Here is a 27,172-nt window from a genome sequence, read left to right as displayed (position 1 = left end):
ACTGACTTGTTTCTGCAATAGCTCTTCATAAATGTTTTGGATCAGTATTTGGTCAGTACCAATGGACGTTCATGGAAACATAAGTTTAGCAAACATTAGCACAAAATTCTTAACAGAGAATTTTAATTAGTAAGCACAGTTATTCATACAAGGAATATGATGCAGAGCAATCCAGAAACAGATCACGTGATTCTTGGTTTCAGAAATGTTCAAAAAAGTCTGGCATTTGAACCCCAGATGCTTCCAAATAATAAACAGCTGACATGCAAGCCACAGACTGGGAATTACCTACCAATGTAGGTAGGTGTATAAGGAATTTAGTCAGGCAGTTTCCTTACTTGAACCATCCTGTCCTTCACAACAATCAGAAAAAAAATCTGATTTTCTAGGAGACAAAATTATTACTTTCTAAATGTGAATGTTTGTTTTGGGGTACAGTCTTTGTCAATGGAGATGGCAGAGTTACTCTGTGTCTTAGTAGAGCCTGCTACTTTTCATTGGTTTTGTTGTCACCCTTCTTACAACAGCGAAATTTATTCAGACCAAAGTGCCTCTACAAGAATTCTACCTATGTCACATGCATCATGTTATTTCAAGAGGGAATAGAAAAAAAATACTCTGCAGAATTGCTGCAGAAAACAATTTTTGTTCCTTGCATTATTGCTTTATCTCTTCTACTTCATTATGGCCGTAGAACTGAATGCAAATGAGAAAAATGAACCAATCCCAGATACCCATTTTGCGGGATTTAACTTAGGAATTAAATATCCAGCTTGAATTTTTTTCTAGGCAATTTGCAAGTCAGATAATGTGAAAAATCCAGACTGTACATTTTTATCCTGGGTATAGGAACATTTCAGCTTTCTCTCATCGTTGTTTTATGCAGAATGTGGTGATAAAAGGCCTCTCACTTCAGGACTGTGGATATGACATTATCTGCCTCCTCTGTGCCTCTGTCTCTCTAGGTTCTAGCAGAGTGCTTTAGAAGTCCAGGGACACCTCTGCTCTTCCGATAACATGGGTTTTCTTTTGTTTTCCATCTCTTACATCTTTTCCTTGCAGAATCTGACCTACAAATATGTTCACAGGTGAGGGGCACCTTTTGAACTCTTTGCCAACATTTGTAACTTTTGTAATTAAGAAAATAATGTTTTCTTTTAGGATAACCTTTTCTTGCCCCACATTACTAACATATTACTCTTTTATACAAAGCAAGAAAACCTTCTGTGAGAAATTATTCTATACAGTGATGTTTTTTTTTTTTTTCACAGTGATTGTGTTTGTGAGTGTTCATATGCAGCTCTTTCATCTGATGGGCTCATTTTTCAGCTCTGGGGCTGGATGAATTTTTATTTGAGTCTTCTGAGCTGGGAAAGTTGGGAGGAAGGCATTTGCATTTTAAGTAACTTTCACCAGTAAGGTTGATAGAGCAATGAGTTCTTAAAGTGTAGGAAGGAGACGATCTTCATTTTGTCTTATGTCTTCTCCATCAGATGTGTTATTACCCATCGTTCCTCTTTCTCTGTACTTACAACCCTTTTGGGAACAAGTTTCTGGGATATGAGAAGCCAGGCTTTCTCATCTGCTATTAGACACTAGGGCTGTTCCCAATATCCACAGCTCTGATCTGAATTCCCCATGCATTCATTTGTTTTCTGGGTCTTGATGCAAGACTGTTACGTTTTCTTCTAGCATTAATACTTGATCAACACCCACTAATTCTGTTAACTTTTAACACACTTTCCTGCCAGTAATTCCTGTGAACTTAAAATGTGCAAATTGGATTGGTTTTCACAAATTAAAAAAACAATTTTTCTCTCCATTAATTGTGAGATTAGAATTATTGTAATGCTACATGCAAGGTGACATGCTAGGAAAAGGTGTTAATATTTTAGCAGGAGAGGACAACAAGCACAGGATCTGCCCTGAGTTGAGTGGCCCTCGTGGAAACCTGTAAGAACAAGGCCCTTCAGGGCAGCTGTTCACACCTTCCTTCAGAGGAGGGACAGGAAGGTCCCTGGAGGTTCCTGACTGCTCTGCTATTCCATGAGGGCTGTGTTTTCGTTCATTCTCTCTGTGTGTTTGTTTATACGTAACAGCAAAACACACGGAGGTAACACATGCCCAGACTTGAGAGCTTTCCCTTCTGAGGCAGAGCTAAGAGAAGGGATACCTGCCTTTCCTTTGCTACCTTCTCAGGGTGGCCTTTCCCCACCCCTCACCAGTTGCCTTTAGGACCCAGGCTGGTTTTATGCGAATGCCATCTGAAAGCAGGGAATCATAGGGTATCCTGTATTGTTGGCTTATTCCACCCAGAGCACCTACAAGAAATCGGTCATCCTAGCATAAAGAACAAGTGTGATATTTAAATGTTGTCTTGCATAGTCTCCAAATGGTGAAACGTATCCTTTATTCTATTAACAGCTTTGGATATAGGTCTAACTGACAGAAACTTGCGCTTAGAGGAAGTCTTGCTAAATGCTCTGGGGGAAGAAGTCTCTTAAATTGGATCTGTTTTGGGTTCTTCATGACACAGTACACTTAGGTCTTACGGCAATTTACTGGTGGTACATTAAATTTGCTCTTAATCCATTGAGGAAAGCCAGAGCCAAATTGTTAATATAATACATACTGAAAGCAGACTATTTTACTCTTTGAATCTATTCATTCAGTGCTACAGAAAAAAAGTCCATCTTTGGTTATTAAAGACGAATGTCAGTGGGAGTCAGTGGAAATAATTCCATTGACTTCAATTGGATTAGTATCGGTTTCAGATGAAGTAATTATAGGAAATGACTGTGTATGCACTGCTGCTGAAATGCATAACTCATAGAAATACCAAACTGAAAGAAATACCAAGCTTGGTTCATTTTGGTCAGAGACAGGCAAGTTAGATACCTTCCACAAACTAATTGAGAAATGAGTCTCTTTTAATACAATCATAAAATGCTTCACACTTGCACTGTTACTAAAATTAATGTTACTTTGAAGATGAACTGTGCTGAGTCAGGACATAGTAAGTGTCTTTACATTACACGGCTTTGCTGTCACACAGAAAACAAATCCATTACTGTATTTTAGGTATCTATTCACATAATAATTTGCAGAAATGTTACAGCATTATGGGAAATAGGATGTAATGGTAGAATAGCTGCCCACTTAATTTCAGACAAAGGTAGCTTGGAGAGAGGAAGTCATCAGAAATCTTGCAGAACAAGTAGTCACATTTTTTTCCCCTCCAGCAATAATTCAGTGATTACATAGCTGTTAATGAAACTTGCAGAACAGTTGCCTGTTTGGATTTTAAGTAGCAGAATTCTAGCTCAAATAGGTGCCTAGAGTTGTACAATTTGTTACAAGGGGAGCACCAGGCTACATCTCTGATTATTTCACATGCACAACTCAATTAAAAAAATAAGGAGAATAAGGCTTTAATATTGTGTAGGGTGTATTATGGCAAGACTTCATTAAGGGTGCAGATTTCTTCAGGCTGAGTTCTGCACTTAAGCGAGGTTTGATGAGTAATACAGCTCTGCTTAGGCTTGATTGATTCAGCCTTTCATGTGCTCATGGAATGGATGAACAAAATGTTCCCTGGAATAAGAAATGGGTGGTCCTTCAATGTAAATGGCTGTTCTTTCTCCTTGGGGCTAAGCCCCACCATGCTTATTCATATTATGGTTTATTATCCTTCTGTATGTTATGTAGTCTCTCTGAGACAGTTTTTCACGTCATCCCTGTGATCATTCACCTCATCTCAGCTCCTCTGTATTGCATAGGAGAAATCTAAATGACACCTTATATTTTTTAGTGAGTTTTCCTGCGTATAATGGACAATGGTCTGATCCTTACACACCAAATCTCACCAACAAAGTTTTGCAGTGTTCATATATAGCAAAGCTCCCAACGGCTGTGCGGGTGATGAAGCGAGCCCATCCTTGTTACTGTTGCCTGTACCAGATTAAGTGTTCAGAGATTAACTTCTGCATTAAAACGAATTTAACTATACACGTTGCCCAGCTTAGAATGATTAAGTAAACATGGTACAGGGAAAAAAGATACTTTTGAAAGACTTTTGAAGACATAAATAAATTGGTAGGAGTGCCCTGAAGATGATATAGCTCAGTTTTCTCATGTAGGCACTAGTCCTTTAGTCAAGATTTACAAAAAATAAAAAAAAAAGTCTATAAACAGATGAGACTTGCCTAACTGGCCTAAGTTAGATCATTTGTAGTGAAGAGCTTTCACTGATTTCTGCTTTAAGAGTATTTTATGATTATAAATAAACAACAACAACAAAAAAAAAACAACAAAGAAATGCAGCTTGCACACTCAATTTAAGACTGGCAAATACCTCTTTTTGTTTTACCATTTTGGGTATTTCTGCTCTTCTTTTCCTTTCTTTTGAATGACTTTTTTTTTTTTTTTTTTTTTTTTAGCTTTAATGTCGTGATGTATTAGGTGCATTCAGCAGTGCATGAAGTATTTCAAAGGTTTCTGAACACATTTTGTATTTTAATGAACTAGTTAGCTTTTTGCCAGTACATGCTTCTGTGTTCTTGCTGCTGTGTAACCATCTCTAGTGACTAATTCATTCAAATGATTTTGGTTTTAGCTTTAAAATACTTGTGCTTATTAGAAAACGGCATTGCAATAGCAATGGATGGTGGGGAAGTTAAATTCTTTTTAGCCTATTCTATGTTGAAAATGTCAACTCCATGAATCAGCATATCTGCTTAGGTGGGTTTTGTTTCAAATAATAAAATAATGTTTAAGTAGAAAATGTTTCACCAGAGCAGACCATTGATGAACCAGTAGCCATGTTTATAAGAGAATATTCTCGGAAACTGTCCAAAGCAGAAATAAATTAAGTGTGAAAATGAAATATTTCACAATGCAAAACTGGGACTAGTTTGACTTCTCCTGGATTTCTGTCTGGATACAATTCTGTGTGTTAGGAAGAGGAAATACTGCTTTTACTTTTTGTGCATCTTAACTAGAGGCATACCTTTTGCTTTTTTCCAAAAATGCCTTGGTGGTGCCATGCTTGTCCTGTTTGGCACAGTGGTTATGTCTGCTGATTGGCTGGTGCTTCTCTGACAATGGAGAAAATACAGTCAATTCCCAAGTGCAAACAGACATCTATTTTCACTGCTTACAACAAAACAAATCACTGCTGGCTGTAGCAGGATGGCCTCAGGCAGGCACAGACAGGCTTACTTCAATGCCTTTGTGGAGGGGGTGAAAAAAGAACAGATTCCATCAGAAAAGTGAATTTGTTTTCTAAACATTTTTAAGAAATCACCTCATAGAGAATATCTGCTGTTTATGGGTAAGACTGCATTTGGTGTGTGCTGGAGATACTCCAACACTGTAGAACTTTAATTTCAGTTCTTGTGGTTCAGAGTTTGCATTAAAGACGAAAGTTACTTTGTCAATGTTATAAGCCAATGGCGTTTTCTATCACCTTGTTCCTAGAAGTTTATGTCACATGTGCACATTTTATCATGTTCCAAAGTTATTCTTTAATAATTTTATCTTCTATTTACTTTTTTCAATCTCAGGTGTCAGCTACAGGTCATCAGTTAGATTTCTTTCTAAATTGAATTTTAATTTCTAACTCCTCCTTTTATTTCTAGTTTACTATCTCCAGCACAGGGAACACAGATCGAAGGTTTTAATCTGTTGTTTTTCATAGCGTCTAGTAGCAATTAGAGACATCACACAAGTTTAAAAATGCACCATATTTCATTACTAAATGTAGTGTTTTTGAAACATTTTTACACTGTTCGATTTTGGAAGCTAATACCATGGCTGAAAAACTAGACTATAGAGATATTGATTATTTCAATTTAAGGTACAGACCAGATTGTGTATGTAGTTACAGATATGTGTGTGTGTAAACCTTTTAAACTTTTCCTAACCCTGTGCAAATTGACTTGGTGAGATAGAATTTTCATTGTACTTTCCTCCTACAGACTATTTTTGTTCTTTTAAAATATTTCAGACAATTTCAGCTGATTTTTATAAGCTAGATGAAGGAAGATTCCTCCCCTAGAAAAAGTAAATAGCAGTTAACATAATTTCAAGATGATTTAGGAAGCTTTAACATTTTTTAGTATTTTTAAGAAGATGTTTTTTAGAAGGTGTGTGCCATATTAATGAAAATATCTGCCTCAATATGGTAAGCAATTACAGAAGTCAGAGCTAAACATATGTGTTGGTGCAGACTGAAAGCTCCAAAGGCCCTGCTTTGCTGCTCAGGCTGTGCCCCTGGCGTTCACAGTGCCAGTCTGTGTGCACATAAGCACTAAGCCACTCTGCACGTGCTGCCTTCTCCTTCCTCCAGGGCCTGACTAGATGGCACAGATGCCACCCCCATGGAGTAAATCAAGATCATCTTGTAATTGCTGTCCCCAGCTGCTCTTGAGTTTGTCTTATATGCTGTCAGCAAACTCGTGCTGGTGATCAAGCAGAGTGGATCTGAACGTGGCAAGTCTGATTTGAATGTAGAATGGCTTGGAGCCAGAGCAAGGACAGAGAAAGAATATGTGGGGTAACACTGTCCCTCAGTTCTAGCGTCACCAGGCAGAAGAGAGAAGAAACAGCAACTAATTTGCCAAGTATGGGACTTTGAACTGAGGTTATAGGAGTGTCAGGCAAGGAATCAGAGTTTCTGGTGCATTTGAGGACTTTGGGGTGGAATAAGCAGTGAGGTCATGGTGTATGTCAAAAACTGGGAGCTGGAGACGTAGCAGGAACACACACATGACTGAGAGGGAACTTCATTAAGAATGTGTAAAGTTTAAAGATTAAATTAAATAGACGTAAGCTGATATGAACTTGAGAGAGAGTGACATAAACTTAACAAAGAAAACAACCAGATAAACTTGTAAGAGGAGCCAGAAAGGAAGACGTGAGGCTGATGTTATTCAGGAGGCATGTGGACAGGTATCCTTCCTCTACTCTCAGCAGTATCTGCAGCTCACCTGTTGGGCAGCTGCCCTGAAATCTCTCTAGGAGGAGGCCAAAGGAGTTCATCACTATGGAGCCAGCCAGACTTAATGCTCCTTGATATCGTGGCTTTGAACTGTTTCATGTTCTTGTTTGTTTGTTTCTTCACTCCAGATTGGAGGACTTGCATTTGGTGTTTCTAATACCGCATTCTGAAGAATGGAAAATCAAAATAAGTCCTAGAAAGAGGTGAATCTGTTGAGTGGGAAATGATATTAGATGTTTAATGTAACACCTCTTATATGTTTGTGTTGTAACAAGAGATAGCCAGTCAATGTGTAATAATAATTTTCCAGTTTGTGTTAGCACAGTCTTGTATTCTCACAGTTGTAATTAATGTCACCATTGAGATGAAATTGTGAGAAGGCTATGCTAGCCAATTAAAATGGTAATAGGACTTCAAGATCTGTTTGTGACCGTATCGATTTGCTTAATGGAAAGTTTCTCCCTGACCTTTTCGAAGCACATACTGTACTGTCTTCACTTTTTATAGATTAATCTTGTGAAACATTGTTTTAAATTGTCACACAGTAAGCTTGTAGAATTTTACAAATTGCCCAAAAGATGATAAAAATGACTGTGATTTTGTGATAAAGAGCTTTAGAGCACTGCCAGCAGATCATGAAAAGTGCCTCTAACAGTCTACTGGGAGTGCCCTATGGCAGAGTGAAAATTGCAGTGGAGCAATTAGGAAAAGGGCGATGTCTTTTATTAAGACACAGGTATTTGGTGGAATACATGTTTTAGAACTGTTATGTAGCTGTAGCTATAAAAGAAAATTTAGAATGGGAGAAATCTGTAGTTGATAAAGTATAAAATTTGGAGTAAAGAGATCTGACATTTGGAAGAAAGCAAACTCTATAGCTGAGTCTGTTAAATGAGAAAACTTCAGGAACTGGCTTTTCCTCAGAGGCATTTATTCAGATAACAGATAAGAACCTAAACCAAACTGGAGCCCAACTCCTCTCAAGCTTTACAAATCTGAGCCTTCAGATAGAAACCTATGAGTAAGGTGTAATGGGATTTGAGATTCCTAGAGGGAGAACAGTACTTGAGGAATAGATCGTGAAAGTAAATTTTAATGGTGGTGGGAAAAACGGCCATTAAATCTCATAATGGCAGGAAATTAATGTGATTTCTTGATTTTAAAAGATTAAGGGAAAACAGTGACTCAGACTAGACAATTGCTGGTCTAGAAATTGTTTTACTCAGTCCATTTCGACAGGTAATTTCCAAACATGTTTGCATTAGCCTCCGTATTACATGATGAAATACTTGTTAGATTTAGTGTTACGGTAAACCTTGTCAACATATTAAAATGAAAAGCAAGCAAAAATGAGTGGTGTTCTTACCATTCATTATTAGGCAGAAGCACTGAATCTCATAAAAATTTCTCAAATAATGTATTTACAGAACTGAAGATTTTCTGCTTCTACTGCTTTCCACCTTCTGCAGATTCAGTCTAACTGATAAAACAGATATGTAACACTATAAGACGCAGTGATGAAAGATGGTAGTATTTCCAAGCCTTGGCTTTGCATTCAAACGGAAACCTGGGTCGTTGTAACAGCTCTCCACCTGTGTATGTGCCCTCTTTGTAGTTCATTCTACTTTCAGTGGTCACAAATCATGGACAGTTCTCAGCAAGAACGAAATATTCCAAAGTATGCTGTGCAGAGAGTTGGTGCTTTTCCTCTAGGAGAGGTGATGTTCAGACTTCACTTGGTGACTGCTGATTTCCAGAGGCACTGCTGGTCACCTCATCAGATCTGAGGCCATCTGATAGAATCTCTATTTTGGGTCATTACTGAAGGATTTTTGTACATTCAACCTCTCACTGAAATTTATGGTAACTTTGTGTAATAACTGAAGGACGATTGGCTTGTGACCAGGTTGGGTGCCCTGTTTTCACTCGAGTAGAACTCTATTAAGTATCAACTTCTGTTTTGAGAATTCATGTATGAAGGCAGATTTTCTCTCCAATATTCACGAGTTTGAAAGAGCAAAATATTTGCATTTCCCCCCAGCAAACAGCTTGTCTGCTTGTAATGACAGTTTTCCATCTGCAAGAACTGCCTTTTTGATTCCACAAACCACCTGAGGTGAAAATGTAACTGACTTGCTTTTCTGAAAAACTGCCAAAAGTGAAATCATTTTGCCTGCAGCAAGAAAGGTTTTCATGCTGCTATATGCTCCTAGTTTTCTAAAAACTACATACTTGTGATTTGAACAGAAAGAAGAATATCTCCGCAAATTAACCTATTCTTTTTGTGAAACAAGATGATACTTTTATTTGTAAGTTCAGGTTTCATATTCACTGGAGAAAGTTGTGGTCAGTCAAATTAGGCCTTCTCAGTACTAAATATAGGCTTCTAAGTCTGTATTTAGGCATATACATGCCCAAAAAGCTTGCAAATAACAAAATAAAGAGAAGAGCAGATACATATTTTCAACTCCTTTAGAAGTTAAGATATTTTTATTTACACTTATTAATACATGTTTGAGTACATACTTTAATACATTCATATCCCAAAATACTTTGACCTGAAAAATCATACATAAATTACAGATGTTCCAACTGGGGAGTGGGGATTCAGAGAGGGAAAGGTGACGTAGGAGAACAAAAGAAAAAAGAAAAAATAAATCTGCATGGTAATGTTTGGACAACTTCATCTTCTGACAGACTTCAAGACCAAACTCAAATACGATTAATTATTTTTAAAACAGTTCAGTTTCATACTTGGATTTTACACAATGGCTTGGCTTATTTCTTCCAAGTGCTGTGATTGTCTTTACAGCATCCTAACGGATTTGACAAGTTATGTCATGTCTCTAATCTGGTGCAGCAGAAGGAAGCTTACAAGACCTGGAAACCTGCAAGCTCCTTTCTGCATGACCTAGACCAGTAACGTTCCTTCCCAACACCTGGCAGTTTTTGGAATAAATCAATGTTCTGCATATATTGTTCCTTACTGTACATCCTTTTTATGCAAAAATGCTTCTGCTGCTATTCCTTTACAGCAAACAACCCTGGACTTTTTCTCCTACTACCTATGACAGCATCTCAAATGCCTCTTAGCAGAGTCATGTTATTTCCCTGGAAGACTTCTCCCTCAGAAGGTAGAGCAGTGGCTTTATCCTTTTTGCTGCTCTAGTCCTGTCTGAATACTGAATCTAATCACACTGCAGTGTGATTACATCTTGCAGTCCCTACCCTTCTTCACAGTCACAGAGGTGTTATTAGAAGGAATGAACTTCAAAGGATATTTTACCTAGTTCTTTACTGCTGGAAGGATAGACATTTCTTTAATGAAGTTTCATGTGAAATGTAAAGTGAGAAAAAGATGACTGTAAGATACCCAAGTATTCATTACACTCACTTCCCTGAGGAAAAATCTTTGTACTAGTGAAATCAATATCAGTAGGAGTGGTGTTGTTGATTTTTGCAGGACTGGAAAAAAATCAGCATGAAATGGTTAAGCCTTGGCTGCCTATTTTGCTGTTTGTACTTGCGTTTCATCAAGTAATGGAGTACCCAGCACATTAGAAAAGCAATCTTTGTTTTGACCTGCTGTGGAGTCACTAATTTCTTTGTGACAGCTCCTTAAGTCAACATTATTTTAAAATATTTTTAATTACAACAACAAGAAAAATAGTGTGGAAACGGCATTACTCTACTGGCAGATTAATGTAAGAATGTATAAAAGTTGGAGACAGCTGAAAATTGTTGCAGGAGGAGGCTCCTTTTAACAGTGTGCAATAAAGCTTAAATCTTTGACAGTCTACAAATTGATAGTTGAATCATATTACAGTAACGCAGCAAGAGCTATTCAAATACAGCTTATCAACAATTGTTTGATACCAGGAGTCCTAGAAAAAGTATTGCAATAACCCAGGTTATAGTGGGCATTCAGAACTTCAAGATAAATCACTGCAGTAGTGTCTACATGAGAAACACGTAGACCACTGTTAAATCATGTCTTGACTTAAGTAGAACCAACTAAAATGTTCCCAAAATTAAAATATTTAGAAGAGGATATTGTTTCAAAAGAAGTTAATTTAAAGCAACACATTGTACATATTGATGTGTGCTGTGAGCATAAATCATCTTGAACGTATCTCAAGCACCACACTGGAGATGAGCAAAGAGACATTACATTCTCTATGTGAAAGAATTGTTAGACCTCAGCTCCAGACTGGGACTGCAATTTTTTGATTGTGCCAGTAGATCATTTCAATAGAGATGGAATACGAAGTGTTTCAAGCCAGACCTTTAGCAGTACAGGCACTGTCAACACATCCTTAAATATTCAGGGATAACACAATGAGGAAGATCTCATTGTGGCCTTCCAGTAATTGAAGGGAGCGTAATTGTGTCAGTGACAATGGCCTGAAAATTGAAGTCTGCCACAGGTAGGTAGTTTTCTTACTGTCACATAAAGTAAGTGAATGTCATCTTAACTCTAGGGTATCTATGCCTTTTTTTTTTTTTTTTTTTTTTTTTTTTTTTTTATCATTAGCACATAATCATTTGCTGCACACAACCTCACTTTTATGATCCATGCCACAAACCTGAAGAAATTTTTGGTATTGCCTCCAGCATGTTTTTTTTCCACCAAAAAGTTTACTATTTTTTCAGCTTGCTCTCTCTCCTTTTCTCCCTGTAACTTCTTAAAGGCTTTTTTGTTTGTTTGTTTTTGTTTGTTTTTATTATAGCTAAATGAAAACCAAAGTGGAACTGAATGCTCACTTCCAAACTGTATAACTATAAAACTGTTATTAGTAATACAGATCTCATCCTGCATGATATCTGGCAGTCGCAGTTTATAGTTCCATTTGCAGCAGAAACATCAGCATGAGACAGTCCTTTCATGGATTGGTTGTTTTTTGTTTGTTTGTTTTGTTTTTTAATTTTCTCCTTGTACATAAAGATCAGGCTTATTTCAGTACGTTATGTTTCTTTCACAGAACTTCTTCAAATATACTTCCAGTATTTTTTCTTATTGCAAAGAATCAGGACTACGCTTTTGTAAAGCTCTCTTAGATATGTTTTCCTGCAGTCAATTAATTTTCTATCAGTAAAGAGCAGGCATGTTCTGCTCTTATGTCTTGGGAATCTGTGTTTATTTTTTTTTTCAACTTCTTGGTGTCCAGATTATATATTCCAGCTTCTTCAACGCTTAACTTTTCTGGTGTCAGATTCTCTGCCAATACAACCAGACCATGTAGATTCAGTGACTGTGAGTCCCATCTGGTACTTTCCCTTTGGAGCTTCTTCATTCCCCTTTTCCTTGGCTTCCTTTGTATTGCCTGACTCCTCAGGCTGTCCGTGAGTGACCTCAGAGCTTTTGTCTCGTCTTGCTGCCTCAGATTCTCTCCTCTAAGCCTCTGTTCCTTATACTCTATTGTAACAAATGTTCTTCAGTTAATTTCTCTTACATGAGCTTCTCCCATTTTTTGTTTTGTTCTTGTGTGCATTGACATATTCTTCCTTGGGTTGTGTGCTTTTTCTCAACTTGTTCATGTTCTGTATTTGAGGTTGATGAATCTGGAATTCAGGTAAAATCAGGGGTAACCCAGAGCCATTGTATCTTGTGGTGTAGCCTGTATGATCCACAATAGAACTCATTTAAATAAAACCCAGTCACTTTCTGATGAGTCTGGTGAGGTTCAAAACTGCTGTGTTTCTTGATCAACATTACTCCATTCCCTTATTCTCTGATTTAGATGTAAAACTACAGACTCTGAAAATAATTTTAATAGGTTGAAAGCAGATTTTCTTCTTAGAATTTCCTTTTCTCAGGCAGGACAAAATAATCTTGATTTGTTTGCCTATTATAGCTGGGTTTTTTTTTTTTTTTTTTTTTTGGAATTCATATATTGATCTGGTCAAAGGGATCTTAAGAAGGAAAGGCATGGCAAAGGCAAAGCAGAAGCTTGCAGCTTTCACATCCTTTGGCTAGAACCAAGATTGTTGCCTCATTTCAACGGGGAGAAACCTCTACTTACTTCCATGAGTCAGGGTGTCATTTAATGTGAATAAAGTCAGGAGAATCTGCCTTCCAGCCAGGAGGAAAAGTTGCGATACCTCATTCATGCTGTTAGTAGCTGTCCTTTAGAAACTGTTCATGCAATTTTACATTTATTGTGCTAACTATTGCATTTGGGTAAGAGTTATCTTTTAGGCATGGCATGTTGCCTTACTTTCTGATGAGATAAGGATGGTTGTGTTGCTAATCACTGAAGGAAATGTTTGCAATCGAATTAATGAATTGGTGTTAATGAGTGTTTCTGCCTGCTTAGAAGAGTGTGGGGTTTTGCTTGCTTATTTATTTTCTGTGATAGAATTACTGTGGACAAATCTTCCTTTTAGCATTATTAATACATTTATTATCATATAATCAGTCTATCAAATTGTGTTTTTAAAAGTTTAATCTTAAAGAGATACATATAGAAGATAATTATCTACATAGTGCTGCAGCAATCACTGGTAATTGATTGAAAAACTGGTAGGAGTTTTCAGAAATAGTTTCAAAATATGTAAATGGTTATTAGTGTTAAAGCCTATTGGTGGCCAAGATATGTATTAAAGGTTTTCAGATGGCTTTTACTGTCTCATTGTCTTGCTAATTATAATAAGGGATTTTTGCAAATATTAGGAAAACATTGCAATCTTGCTCTTTCTCTGCAAGTAGCAGATTAGTATGGGAAAATGTCACTGGGGTACGGTGATGTTTCTTGATGTGCAGGAGATAATGTTTCTGCGTGTAATCAGCAGCCTTTAAAAACTGATTTTCCAGCTATGAGGTAACAAGATAACAAAGTAAGGCACTCCAGTAGTTTCATGTAGTTCATTTTGTGTAGCTTTCACAGATCATGGGAGGATTATATGTTAGCTGGATAGTCATTACAAAGCTTTGAAAAACAACACAAAACTGAACATACTCAACAAAATATGTATTCTTTTTACTTAGCTTGATAGAGTAGGTAAATATTTTCCTATATTAAACTCAGCTTAATATTGCAATAAGGAAATTAATTTCATGGAGAATATATCTTACAATTTCTCAATTTGACAAACTGAAGAAATGTAGGTCCAGATATTCAGCTGAAACACACAAAAAATCATTTAATTAGTATCCACAAAATCCATATGTTCTGACTATATGCCCATTCTTTCAGAAGTCTAAATGTCCAGATACCAATAGTCTCGTTGGTATCAGTTCACATACATAACATGTAGAAGTTAAATACAGAGTAATTATCTGCAAGAAGGATTCCTGAATGTTTGAGGACCAAGTTGAGCAATAACTACAGGGTTCTTAAGCTCACAAGGTGTGAGACCCGAATGTGAGGGTCTATTCTGAATCCTAACATAACTGAAGCTGCAGAAAAGGAAATTGGAAAAGTGTAGCCATTAAATTACAAACAGAAAAGAGCCTTCAAAGAAGGAATCTCACTAGCAATGGAGTTGGGATTATATGAGGTGTTGTAACAGTAAGTCTCTAGATATTCTATAGAAAGAGCCCAACTCTCTCCTATTTCTTACTTTTCTTCACCTTAATCTGTAGGCATGCATTCAACCATGGTAAATGAGTGTATTTGTCACTGTAATACTTATTGTATTTATGGGTAAATTAATTTTTCAAGGATCCAAAACTGAACTGGAAATAGAAAGCATACTGGCACACTGAGTCCCTCCTTAAAAAGGACTGGAAGATGACATATGTACTCTGAGTCTGAGGCCAATACGATCCTTTCAGAATTTCTCATACTATATGCATAATCTGGAGAATGTTTTGAGGGTTCAAAAACATTTAGCAAGGCTGCTTAAAAGGACAGAAGGGCAGAGATAACGTTTTATGAGTCTCCTACTCTGAGAAATTAAATAAGTAGTAGTCCCATGATAGAAAACTATACCACAAGCTAGAAGACTGGTACAGCAGCTGTCTCAGGCAAGAGAAAAATGAGGTATAAGGAACAGTGGTGATGGCAGGGTGAGCTCAAGGTGTTCCCACCAAAAACTAATGACAACCAGGGAGTGTAGACTTGAAGAAGAGCCAAAGCACTGTACCGAAGGAATTCAGTGGAAAGAGAAGTTGCAGCTGTCATCAGGCAGCAAGGAGAGCTTGATTTGTAGGCTAATGAGTTCAGGGAACATTTGACTAAAAAACTTCTAAAATGCTGATTGAATCAGAACCAGCCCCGGAGTTCTAAAAAACATGGATATGTATCGTGGGGACAGTAGCCTGGAATCCTGGGCAGACACATCTGGCTTACAGTTTAAGCTTAAACTGCTTTTAAGTGAAACATGCATGCATAGCAGAGTGGCTCTTTGAGAGCCAGTGCTTTCCCACTGCATGTGCTGACTGTAGGACTGAGGTCTGTGTAGGTGAGAAGAGAACAGAGATGGGTTATCCTCCTGGAGCAGACAACGTGCTGCCAATGGGATCACCTGCTGAAGCAGCCAAAACCAGAGGTAACGTGAAGAGGACATTGTAACCCAGCACTTCGACATCAAGAGGGGATACTGCTGCTAGGCTTCCTTGGCAGAGAAATATGGGAAGCTTTATGGGAGCTGTTACACAACCAGCAATAAGGAACTAATTAAAAATGATCTCATGAACCACAGACAGTCAAAACTCATAGGCATGGCTAGACCTTAATTCCCTTGCTAACCATTAAGAAAGATGTCTTATAAAAGAGACTGAGTAATATCTACTCTAAGAGAGTAGATCAACCTAAGAGGGTAGATACTGCTTAAAAGCCATTTACTAAGCTGGATTCAATAATCAAATGAGCATGCATCCAGAAGGCAGCTGTCAGCTTTTCCATATGTTTGCCAGGCAGCATATTAATTTACATATGATCTGAAGGTAATTTTTTCCTCCATTTCACACCTATATACCTTTAATGAACAGTAATGCATTAGTGGATGTATTCTTTTATGGAAGGTAATGAGCCCCCGAAACATAAATTGTATTTAAGCCATACTTGGGTTAGTTTGGAAGCAGAGGCATTGAGTTTCTCTGTACTTCCTACATCTTACAGGAATATCTCTCCAATCTGACAATTCACAAAAACACTCAACCCGTACAGAATTTTAATGTGCAGGAGTGATATTTTTATGACCGTAACAGTTCACATTTCATGGGGGTACACACTTAGAGGGTGGGCAAGTTCTATTAATGTTGAATAGGACTTCCTGTAAAAAGGTTCACCCTTGACTCTAGTCTGTTAAAAGCGAAAAGCATGTTATGGGAACAGATGGTGTAGGTTTTTACCACTAATTACCGTTGTTACTTGAGTGGAAGGTTCAAGAACTATTTCTGTTTCCATTTATTTGTTTTTGATGTTTGATGGGAGTGCTAGATAAGCTTTCTGTTCTGTGCTCCCTTTATAGCACATGGCATGGTACTGACAGATTTGATCTTCTAAGTAAAATCCCACCTTCTTCAGTATCCTGTTGTCTTCTCTTGTCTTTTTTCCTTTTGTTCAAACAGCAACAATGGAAACAGTCTCAAACTAGAAAACCACTACTTGCAAGTGTTTCACCAAGTACTTAGCTGTTTTTCTCAAGTCTATCTAGTATGATTTGGTATGGATAACAGAATCTTGGCCTTTTTTTTCTTCTCCTACAGGTTGAATTCTTGCTAGCTATGTTGTTATTCCAGAAGGTATAGTGTCACATTGTGGTTTAATTCAATAATAGATACTGTTTATAGGAAATGCAAGAATCTACATGAAGTATTCAAAATCTATATTATCTGTAGACATGGCAGGGTCTTCTAACAGAAAATAAATAGTCCTTTTGAGAAATAAATATGAAACATATTTAATATATATGCAAAATATTAGGTGCATGTTTCCCTGCAGGAGAAATCTCAGAGAAACAGAAGCGATAATGGGGTTCCTGTTGGGCTAAAGTATGTGGTGAGCGCTGACACATTCCTGAACTAGGCTTGGCCTGGCAGCTTTGACATTAAGCTTTGTTCCTGAGCTATTAAATGTGTTTTGTGAACTGACCATGAGATGAAGCACACAGTATGAACTACAGCCTGCTCCATTTCAGGGATGTTTTCATGTATGTCTTAAATCAATCGCTGTTTCAGAAAATGTTTATGTTTAAGTGTCTTTCATTTCAGTGAGAAGAAAGTGTGTGCTTTAGATTTTTTAATGCCTAAAACTGTAATTAATGAAAATCGTTACTAAAGAGTGCTATATTCCTTATGTTATCATTATCTTATTATAAAATATAGTCAAGAACTATTAGGGGAAATTATTACACTTCTGTACCATAAGTGGAAGGCAGCTAGTGGAAATGAGTGGGTGTACCTGCTGAAATTACAAGAGAAAAATGATAAGTGGAAATAGCAAAGTACTTAGATTTTGAAAAAGAATTATTTATAATAAAGTGCTTATTATACTTGCTGCCTGCTTTCAGAGGCTAGGAGGTAGATGTATATGCGTACATACATACACACACACACACGTATGAAGAATCATGGAATCATTTGATTTGGAGGGGACCCTTAAGGGTCATCTGATCCAACTCCCCTGCAATGAACAGGGACACCCACAGCTACATCAGAGCCCCATCCAGGCTGACCTTGAGTGTCTCCAGGGTTGTGTCATATGTATATACATACAATTATTTTTCTCTAGAGCCAGGCAAATCAAGTATTTTTTCCTTGAAGAATAGGTAGATAGTGTTTGAAACAGTAAAGCTTAATTTATCTCAGTTGACATTTTTTTGTTGTTGTTGTTGAAGTGAAAGTGTTTCAGAATAAGGTATTATCCTCAGCTAAGGAGCAAAAGTGGTTTTCTTTCATTACTGTTAACACGAGATGTAAAAATATAAAGAGTAAAATGAAATAGAGAAACTGTGATGATTTACAAAATACAGTGTTCTATAATAACTTTATGTACTGGAAAAATATTAGAATCTAAGAAATTTTCCATAGAAAAGTGGCAGGTGGACCACTGCACTGTTTGCAATGTTTAAATGAACAGCAAGATGCATTTAAAACTGCAAAGATTGCTGTTACTTCCCATGTGTAGATAAGAAATCCCATTGAAAAATTTTCTATTAAAAAGTAATGCATGCATTGAAGTCTTCCTCTATGCACATGCATCTGCCTTTAGGTTCTTTTTCTTCAGTGATTTTATGAGTGCTGTTCCATGAAAGAAATTTCAATTGTGTTATAATTCTGTTATGAATTTTTGGTTTGATTTCATGACCCAACAGTTTCCATACATGGTATGATAGAAAAGTTATGTGCTTTTGCCCTAACTGCATGTATTGTGTGACAGCAATAAAGACCTCAACAGATGGCATTATATTGCTGGTTTAGTGGAAGAGGTACTTTATGGAAAACTGGATATAATATGTTAGTTTTTGATGGGATTTAAGTTAAATGGTAAATATCAGATGTTTCATTCTTTTCTTAATCACACTGAGTCAACTTCTGTGTGTGAATATTACACACACACATGCAATACAAGTTCGGAGCTTTAATGTTTTCCAAGAGTTTTCAGCTTTATATACTAATGGATTGTTTAAATTACGTCTTGGAACTACACATACAATTAGAAGGGAACCTGTATTTCTAATGACATTTAGACAAAGCAAGAAAATATGTAGTAGGAATGCCTGAAGAAGACCAAGTGCCAGATCCTGCACTTTGGCCACAGCAACCCCAGGCAATGCTGCAGTCTTGAGGCAGAGTAGCTGGAAGACTGTGTAGAGGAAACAGACCTGGGAGTATTGGTTGATGCTTGGCTGAACGTGAGCCAGCAGTGTGCCCAGGTGGCCTAGAAAGCCAATGGCATCCTGGCTTATGTCAGAAATAGTGTTGCTAGCAGGAGAAGGGGAATGATCATCCCACTGTACTCAGCTCTGGTGAGGCCACACCTGGAGTACTGTGTTGAGTTTGGGGTCCCTCACTACAAGAAAGACATTGAGGTCCTGAAGCATGTTCAGAGGAGAAGGACAATGAAGCTGTGAGGGGTCTGGAGCACATGTCTTATGAGCAGTGGCTGAGGGAACTGGATTGTTCAGTCTGGAGAAGAGGAGGCTCAGGGGAGACCTCATCACTGTCTACAGCTACGTGAAGGGAGGTTGTGGTGAGGCAGGGGTCGGCCTCTTCTCCCATGTAACTAGTGATAGAACTAGAGATTGCACCAGTGGAGGTTCAGATTGGATGTTAGGAAATAATTCTCTGAGAGAGTGGTCAGGCACTGAAACAGGCTGTCCAGGGAGGTGGTGGAGTCACCATTCCTGGAGATGCTCAAGAAACATTTAGGTGTTGTATTGAGGGACATTGTTTAATGGAAAATATTGGTGATAGGTAGATGGTTGGACTGGACGATCTTCAGAGGTCTTTTCCAACCTCAGTGATTTTATGATTCCATGATTCTATTATTTTTGTGCACATCCTGGTACACATGAAAAGTGGCACTATACATTTGAGATGAAAATTCTGTCTGGCGTTGCTTCTTGAGCTTTTAACACTTGCTCAAACCACCACCACTGAAGAACCATCTGCCTTTTATGGCATACCGTGAGCTAACATGAGGGTATCACTACTCCATTTGGGTCCCTCTCCGTACACATATTGTGCAGAAATTTCCTCCAGTTTTCCCCACTGAACTTACAATTCTGAGTCAAAACTTTTCTGCCACTAACAAGAAAAACAAGTTCGTTACGAAGTGAATTTTTAAAAATGGAAAAATACTGTTAGTAAATGTTTACTTGAACTCTTGACCCGTTGTCTTAAATTTTACAAAAAAATTGTCCTTACTCTTCAAAAAGAATGCTACAGCTTTAGAAATACAAAATAAATTTAAAGGTAATGCTGGGAGAAAAATTGGAAATGAGAAATCTCAGGTTCATTTAGCCCTCTCTCCATAAGAAGCCTGTTCTCTGATTCAATTATGAGGAGTCTGAGCTTTGTGTGTTCAGCATGCTTTTAGGCCAGATTTATGACACGGTCAGAAAAGGACCTGCTTAAGAGCCAAACCTAAGGTAGTTCTGTTAGCTGTATTTTAATTAGTATTGCTTTCTTGAAAGCCCTAAGACACCCCTGAGTGCTTACCCATACTTAAGTCATTCTGTATCTGTGAGACTGAAGCAGTAAAGGAAAAGAGCTAGGAACATTTAATGATCTTTAAAACATTATCTAAATCACCAGCCTCTTAACTGAGTGAAATATATTTAAGGTACTTGAAGTCTGATGCTGATATTTTAATCACAAAAGTGAGGGGCCGTAACAATTTCTAAGGAGCACTGCAGCATTGAGCAATCTGCAGTCACTTCACCGATGTACAGGGCTGACTGACATACAGCGAGGGAGGAAGTTCTCATTTCTGTTGACTGCTAAATACAGACATCCTGATTTTTATTATATTCCCCCCCCCCCCCCCAGTGATCTTTAACATTTAACATTTAGGCAAAGGACAAGAAATTTGGACTGTGAAGTTGAACTGGCTACCTCTGACTAAAGTCCTGTTTCATGGATGCCAGGTAACATTCAGTACTGTGATGGCTCAGCCCCGTTTACTTCATTGGAATGAGCAGTGTGTGTTACAACATTGGGAGTTTTCTGAACTAGTGAAAAAAACATTGTCAAAAAAAAAAAAAAAAAAAAAGCAAACAGTTTGAGAGACTGCAGGAAGGGGGGTGAAGTTGCAGTAGAGCAGTCCTGCCAGAATTGGATACTAACAATTAGTTCAAACTGTAATCTGTATTAATCCTTAATGCAGTATAGATATTCCAAGGTCAGCAATGGAGGTTTAAAAAGAGACTCTTCCAACTTCAGCTGTTTCCTCCTGGATCTCCAAAGTGTAAATCCCAGCTGCACTCATCACCAGTCCTTGCAAGAGGTAGAGCAAGACCCCCCCAGAGACACGCCGTGTTACATGGTCTGTTAGCAGTGAATACCTTGGGAGATATTCATTCACCGCATTTGTGTTAGGTGTTCTGCAGGTGCAGGAGTACATAGCACACACAAGTCTCTATCCATATAGAGACTATCCTATAGTCTATCCTATACCCTGAGCCTTTCTCCTCACCTTCTTCCTGGCCCCAGATTGACAGCAGGAGCAGAGGCAGCCTGATGGTCAGGTTCCCACAGCTACAGCTCTGGATCCTACGATCCTGTAGCTCGGTGTCACGCAGCTCCTCCTGTGGCTGGGAGAGCACTGCCATGTCTGGGCTGCTCTAGCTAGTGCCTGCCAATCTCTTGTTTTTCTCTTTTGTTTCTTTCCCTTTACTTCAGGTATATCCCAGAATCATTTGGTTTTCTTTTTTGCTTCCTTTTCCTTTCCAAGGTTGTGTTAGGGTTTGTCTAGAATCTGGAGAAAATTCAATAAGTTTTTATTTTTTTCTGCTTCATTTGTGAACATGTGAACATTTGTGAACATTGTGAACATGACTACCTTGCATTTTTTTTTTTTAAGTTACTGCTAGTTCTTTGTAACTTCCATACCATTGAGCTGTGGTTTGCTTTTGCTTGCATATTTTTTCTTGTATATGCATTGTAGCTCAATTCTTGCATGTTTAGCTGAGAGAAATAAAAATAAAGCAGGCTTTGTAATGATATTTTTTCAACCTGTTCTGTAAAATACTAATTTTTGCGTGTGTACGTTTCCTGTTTCCACATTTCTGCACTTGTAAATAAGTTATGATCACCAAAGGAATATGTCTGTTGCTAACAAGAAGCACCTTGCTGTCTTGCTGTCTAATATAAATTATTCATTTTTTTCCACGTCATCTGCTCTTGATCACAGAAACTTGTCTTCTTAGTTCTTACAAGAGCCAACAAATCTCCCTATGTGTGAATTCTTCAGAATGTGTTTGTGCACTGTTTAATTTTTAGCTTTTCTAATTTATGAACTCTGCTTATTTATTTATTTATTGGGGGGAAGTGAAGTGGCTTAGCTCAGTATACAGCATTATATAAGAAAACTCCATTATTTTCTGTATTAAATTAGCATAGTAAATACTGTCTTTCCACTGTATCATTCTGCTGCTTAATTTAACAAGGCCTTGAGACATCCAGAGCTCAATAGACGTGATGAAAATATAATGTGATATTAATAATTGCTTATAATAGAAAAGTGACAGTAGATCTAATACAAAATCGACATAAAATCATGGGTCTTAAGTAAGAATGCTTGTTGCTCAAGAATGAAATTCTTCTAAACACCCATTTATTGCGTTTACTATGTATCAAAGAACAGAAACCCATTAATGCACTGAAAACCAGTAGTAGAGTTTATAAAGGCAAATGGCAGAAGCTGAGGTTGCACAAGCATGCTGTTCTGGAGATAGGAAGAAACATGTTGTCATTAATGTTGTATGTGATGTAACAGAGTATTAAAGAAGTCACAAGAAGACAAGATCCTCTTCCAGCATCTGATGTTTGCCCCAGTTCTTTGTCAGTAACAACTCCTTCCCCACAAAATACCCTTCTCTTTTCCTCCTTTTTCCCAGAGCAGAATTTCACATTGTCCTGATGGTTTTCTGATTCTCTTAGTGAGAACTTTCACAGTCTTTGGATTTTTTTTTTCTCTGACTTGGAATACTTGAGTTGCAGTTATTTCTCTTTTCATTCCCTTCTGTTTCAAATACTGTAAGGTAGTTGAGTACCAGTCATCACATAACTGATGGGAGCTGGAGCACCTCTACTATGAAGAAAGGTTGAGGGAACTGGGCTTGTTTAGCTTGGAGAAGAGAAGGCTGCAGGGAGACCTCACTGTGGCCTTCCAATACTTGAAGGGGGCGTATAAACAGGAGGGAGAACAGCTGTTTACGAGGGTAGATAGTGATAGGACAAGGGGGAATGGTTTTAAACTGAGACAGGGTAGGTTTAGGTCGGATATTAGGAAGAAGTTTTTCACCCAGAGGGTGGTGACACGCTGGAACAGGTTGCCCAAGGAAGTTGTGGATGCCCCATCCCTCGAAGCATTCAAGGCCAGGCTGGATGTGGCTCTGGGCAGCCTGGTCTGGTGGTTGGCAACTCTGCACATAGCAGGGGGGTTGAAACTCGATGATCATTGTGGTCCTTTTCAACCCAGGCCATTCTATGATTCTGTAATTCTGTTACCACTGTTTTGGCAGCCCACTGGGATATTGCAGTTCTACAAGCACAGACAACATTTATTCTCCAAATCAATGGCCACCTACATAGGTGATATTGTTGGACATGTATTTATTGGAGTGATGTGGATTTTGGCTTTTCACGTCTTTAAAAAAATTGTTCCTAACTGCATAGCCAGGGATTTACCATACACATTTTGCTAGTTTTGATAAACTAATATTCTCTAGGAATTGATTTCAAAGCATTTATTTTTGATGATACTAAAAGCAAAATGGAACAGAGACTTACTGTCTTGATTTGAATCACTTAGAATAGAGAATAAATATGTTGTTTAGCATTCCCCGTGAATCAGGGCAGAACAAATCTTTTGTGGATTCTAATCTAACTCTGAGACATTATTCCTATAACACAACTAGTAGGCTGAATTATGTTCACTTTCCTATGTTGAAGCTTATGATTTATTTCAGTTTCAAGACTGGAATAATAGAACTTTGTACTTGTGCTGCTTGTATATAAATCTTTACTATACAAGCCAAAAGTAATGGATATAGCTGGTGTTCTTTATTCATAGTACTTTCTGCCAACAACAAGACTGTATCAGACGGCATGTGCTAAACCAGAACAGAGGTGAGGATTAAGTGATTATGTGGCTTTGGAAAATTGTACATGCATGGTTTAATGGATCACTGATATTTAGAGGAATGTGTTTTGACTGCAGAATACTTTGCCTCCAAATCTTTCTGCCAAGCCTCCTGTAAAATTCAAATACAGGAATAATAATGTATATTGCAATAAAAACACTTCATACGTTCCCTTCCTGCGCAGTGGACATGGCACATATTTGCTGGGCAATTGAGGTCAGCAAATAAACACTGATCTGTAAAAGCCTAAATGAGTGATTTGTAACAGTTGTTGGTACTGTCTTAAAGCACTGAGGTGCTGCAGTGGGGATTTGGCCACAATTGTAGCAGCTCCAGAAGGACAGGACACTCTACTCTTAGGTTTCACAGATAATCACTGGCACAGAGGGTAGAAGTTGAGTTCAATTACAAGCTGTGGTGGGAATTGGTCCAATGAATGGAGAATGCTCTGCCTGTGTCCTTCAAGCTTTAGATTCCTTCTGCACCATCTTTGCATCCTGCCCCACAATGAATCCCTTTTGGCAGGCTTCTCATACTAGTCCCTTTTTCCGGATGAGAAGTATTCAGGCCAGCCCTGCTAAGGTTTTTTAATGACATTTCTATTCTTCCTGCCTTTTAAACTGTAGCCCTCAGACAGTCTTCAGGGCTTTTTCTTCACTCTGTATATTTGCTCTTTTTTCTGTTGTAACAGAGGTATGTTGACTCTGTCCTATTGAGGCGGGTGGAAAAAATAATGGCTATGGAAGAAAGGACAAGCTTCTTTCAAGTCTCTATTTGAAAAAGGTAAGAATGGAGAACCTTTTCAATTAAAGTCAGCTTTTCGTTGTTGTTAATCTTTGGGATGTGGAGGCAACCATCATTTTCCTCAGCTGCATTATAAATATGTGAGTAATTTTGGCTGATTTATATAAGCCAGTCTGGGACAGAATCATGACTTTTAAAGGCTTTATGCAAAACCCTTGCATTTTTTAGGAATGCTGGGTAACTATAAATGTAGTCTAATTAATATAAAAATAGAAGAGCATTAGACTGTGTTGCTACCTGCCTTTGCTCACAGTGCTTTTGTAGGAGCCAGAATTAAGTCTCAGTACTCTCATTTTTTGTGTTCATCACCCCTTATAACTCGTTGCTTAATTTGCTTAGTATTTATTATGCTAAAATTAACATTAATTATGCAATAATATGAATGTAAAACTTGTTTCTGTGATATAAAAGACTATCTTGTGAGACATAATTTTATCAATAGCCCTTGCCCAGATAAAATGTACTGTACCACTGCAGTCCCTAGTTATATCTTTATTTCCAGTGTGTGACATGCAGTCAGCCTGTCACGTGCTGGGAGGTATGTGTAATGTATCAAGGAATGTGATGGGAGAGAGCCTCAGCACCGTACCAATGCAGGGATACCTGCTGCCCTGCACAGCCTGATGGGAAGCAGTCTCTAGTGGTGATATGTTATCCTCCCGTCTGGCTCCCATCCGGCCACGTCTGTTCTGTCAGTCACTGCAGTTATGTCATGAATCCAGGTAAGGAAATAGATCATTAGAAGTGAAAACAAAACAAACAAACAACAAAAAATCTTCCTTGCCAAAAAGTCTGAGCTATGAGCATTAGCAGAAAATGAAGCTTTATAGGTAATTTACGATTACATGTATTTAATTGATTGAAAGGACATCATCACAATCTACATTGTTACATTACAGCAGTTACTTTGAAAGAATATCCTACAAGCTTCTGTATGTATGTTTCAAGTTCTTACACAGAGTGTAAAAAATATTCTGGTATTAACAATTGCAAGATAAAAAGGCATGATAAAGAGGGAAATGCACCAGAGAAAAGCTGCAGTGAAGATCTGTGACATAATTTCATATAATTTAATCTATTTTTTTTTTTTACCTGTGGTTAAATGGATAAGAAGCAGTGGGCTTGAATTTCAGAAAAAAATAAAATCCAAATTATTAATTAGAAACTATTTGTATCAGAAAGCATGAAAATAGATTGCCAGGAAAAGCGACACAATCTCTAGTATTGGTGTTATTTAAGAAATACATTAGACACAGATATGTCAGAAAGAATTAAATACAGGCACCTAGCAAGGGGATAGAATTAATCACTCCTCTCTCCACTCCCCTCGCCCCCCCCCCCCCCCCCCCCCCCTTTTTTTTTTGTCACTGGAAGCTCTGAAGGCACTGAAGAAGTAAAATGATAGCATATGTAATATTTTTAGTTTCACATATGGAAATGCAGGCAAAGACTTTGCACAAAATGTGATGAGAAATTTCTGCGCAGCTCCATGGAGATTTTCATTGAGCTGATTCCTCAGTACTACACATTTACAGATTAATTTGAGAGTCTCAGTAATGAACTAGAAGGGAGATAAATAGACAAATGTTAATTAAATGTGGGTTTTTCTTTTTGTTAAGAAAAATCCACTTTGAACTCACTTAAATCTGTTAAACTCCATAGAAAATCTCAGTCCCCAGAACTATTTTATAACTGGCTAATATAACTTTTTGACTACAGGGAAAGAAAAGGTAGCATTACACTGTGGGTTTTCTTTTCTGCTATTATCTTCTTCAAAAGGTAATTAATTTGTTAAGAAGGAATTGGGGTGGCTGGTGGACTTCCTCTGTGGTTAGGCACTGTATTTGTGTTTTCTGTCCTATAGCCATCTACCATGTGCTGATATTAAGAGTTCTTGACCTCAGAAGTTTAAAAACTGGAGAAAGATCGAAACAGAGTTGTTAAAGGCGTACCTTTTTACACCTGAGAATTTCAGAAAAGCCTTAGGGGATATAAGCATCCATTTCCTATTCAAATACTGAGTAGACTCAAGTGCGTAACTTCTTTTGGCAGATAAACCCAAGAGGTTTAGGACTGCTCAGTAGTGGAGTGGCAGAAGAACTTGTCCTGTTTTCATATAGAGTTGTGTAAGATTAAATATTTCAAAAGCAAGTTAAACCATGATTTCCTTTACTTGGCAGAGTCACAGGGCCATTCAGATACACAGACTGCACTCAGTCAAACCCCCACCACCTCCTTTCTGACAGTGCTTCATAACGCCTTAAAGCATAGAAGATCCATTTCAATAGTACTGAGATTCAAGTTCATTAAAAACACACATTCATAACTTTACATAGGAATATTATTTTTCTCTTTAGGATAGAAATGAGAGGACTGTAAACTAGCTGTGAATGTGGGTTACTTACTAGCATCATGATAACAATTTTTAACCTTATTGTCTTTCTTGGAACCGTTTGTACTTTTGCCCCCAAAATGTGTGCTATAAATAACCATGAGAATGTTATTTCAGTTTTAAAGAGGGGGAGCTACTGGTGTCAAGTGAGATTAGTGTACCTCATGAATTTTAATTGAAATTAAAATACTGCCATTTATCAATACTTGTGCTTCAAA

The 27,172-nt window shown here is 37.8% G+C and overlaps 1 long non-coding RNA gene across 2 annotated transcripts in view; it reads left to right on the top strand.

Annotated features, from left to right (window-relative positions):
* The window catches only part of LOC101748440, a 183,336-nt gene that overhangs the window by 27,616 nt on the left and 128,548 nt on the right, over positions 1-27,172 (top strand). For both annotated transcript variants that reach the window (XR_006939541.1, XR_003075912.2), the window contains exon 3: positions 24,450-24,541. This is a non-coding gene — a long non-coding RNA (uncharacterized LOC101748440). The remainder of the gene's footprint in view (positions 1-24,449; positions 24,542-27,172) is intronic.

Source organism: Gallus gallus, chromosome 6 (genome assembly GCF_016699485.2).
Source record: "Gallus gallus isolate bGalGal1 chromosome 6, bGalGal1.mat.broiler.GRCg7b, whole genome shotgun sequence".
NCBI lineage: Eukaryota > Metazoa > Chordata > Aves > Galliformes > Phasianidae > Gallus > Gallus gallus.
This window is presented reverse-complemented; position numbering and strand designations above follow the sequence as displayed.